We start from the raw sequence: 2001 nt of genomic DNA, 5'->3' as shown, positions 1-2001 counted from the left end.
GAAGGGGAGGGGGCGCAGGAGGAGCAGCCGGAAGAAGAAATTGGTTCCGCCCTCGGTACTTAGTGAGCTGAAAAAGACATGCAAAAGAAAGAAGGGGAGAGTGAGGCGTCCTGGAGTAGGAGCCTGCTCCTCTCCTTAGGAAGAAGCCGCCGAAGCCCCTCCTGCCCCTGCCGTCGCAGCGCTGCAGAGCAGTCAGCAAAGCCGAGTCCGGAAGCGCGTGTCTGAGCAGGCTGCGCGCCGCACCTGCCAACCTTGCGGGAGTAGCTTTAACATTTGTTACTTTTATAGGTGCGGAATGCTTCCCTTGAATATTAATTTTCTTCAATTCTTTAAGTATATATTAGTTATTACATATTTTTATTAATATTTGATGGCCGCTTAAGGCTGCCAAGAGCACCCATAAATCTCCCCCCTGGTTATCTGGCCGAGGTAAGTGTGGGCGACCCCTCCTGTGGAGCAAAGACATCAATCATGTTACGCCTCTGACTCCACACCTTAATACCCAAAGATATATTGCTAAGAAGCTCATAACCCGTCATTAAAAACCTATGCCCTGTGGCAGTTTCCATGGCTACGGAATACGGTGGGGTAAGGAGGAGGGGACCCGAAATATCGCAGAGTCCAGAAAGCCCACGAACGAGCACTTTTGGGGACATTTTTACAGCAGACTCCCAATTCTTACTCCATCGTGAGCTGTGTTTCAGGGCCAATTGCAAAGTGTAAGCGCAGAGCTACTGGATGAAAAAATCGCGAGGGATTTGGGGATAGTCAGCAGAGCATCAGGCCAGGTACGGAGCTCTCCTGTGCAGGGGACTCTGAGTGGCTGTTCAGAGCCTGTCCTGACCTCAGCACCCTCCCCAGGGCCCTCGTCAGTCACCTCGGCCATGCCCTCTCAGGGCTGTGGTTGCCTGCATTGTACAGATAAGAGCACCGAAGCTTGTGACGGTATTGTGTCAGCTTGGCCAGCTTGGCCGGGCCTTCAAACATGACTCTGGGCAAGACTCGCATTCAAACCAACAAATGCTGCGAAACAGATCCTGCTTCCTCGTGTGGCTATCCCCTACCCCCGCGCAGGTAAAGGCCTCAGTAGGGAGGAAAGTCTGACCCTCCCGTGAGAGAAGGCTGCTCCTGACCGACTCCTTCTTCACTGGACCTCAGCTGTTTCCTGACCTCAGACTTGATCTGAAGCCTCCACTCTTCCAAACCTGATAGCATTTGGACTCGAACTTACACTGCTGAGTTTCCAGCTCACCAAGTGCAGGACGTGGTAACGGAAGCCGCGTCCATGCACATAGAGGTGCATTGTGAGAAACAGATGTTCCTTATACCGTAGGTGCAGGGGCTGCTTGCCCTTCAGGACCACCTTTCGGAAAGGGGGCCACCATCCTCACTGCACAGACTTCAGTCCAAGGGAGGAGGTGGCTTGCTCGTTGTCTCTGAGCTTCTGAGAAAAGCAGAGTTCCACGGCAAAGCCTGACCTTCCCACCACCTCCCACGTGCCCCCAAATGACCTGGAAGCCATCTACACACCGTGAAAGTGTCCTCAGCCCACTGGTGTGTTTCATCAGACTTGTAGCTGCTCGCTGTTTGCCCTCCGATGGAGTCAACAGATTGAGAGAGTCAGCGGGGCTCCCGAAGGAAGTTCGCAATGTATCCGATTCTGGTGAGTCCGCCCCACGGCGGGCCCCTTGCCTCTGGGCCACGTCACCCTCTAATCAGCCCGCAGGAGCATGTCCTGACCTGCTCCCATGTCCCCGTGTGACGATGGCCCTGTCACCCAGAAGCAGGGAAACGCGGCCGTCACGCCCCTGGAGGAATCTCTGCCCACCCGGCAGCAGCCCCAGGTCCCTGTCCTTCCACCCCGTAACTTTCTCATCTCCTTCCCTGTATTGAGTTCCGTGCTAATTATTTAGACCACTGCCTTAAAAACCAGGGCGGTTTTACCCCCAGGGGACACGTGGCGATGTCCAGAGACTGAAAGGAGCAACTGTCACCCCCAGG

The sequence above is a fragment of the Fukomys damarensis genome, unplaced genomic scaffold, assembly GCF_012274545.1.
Source record: "Fukomys damarensis isolate Sample0158 unplaced genomic scaffold, DMR_v1.0_HiC HiC_scaffold_11, whole genome shotgun sequence".
NCBI classification, from domain to species: domain Eukaryota; kingdom Metazoa; phylum Chordata; class Mammalia; order Rodentia; family Bathyergidae; genus Fukomys; species Fukomys damarensis.
The sequence above is the reverse complement of the archived record's forward strand: the minus strand, read 5'-3'. Positions refer to the sequence as shown.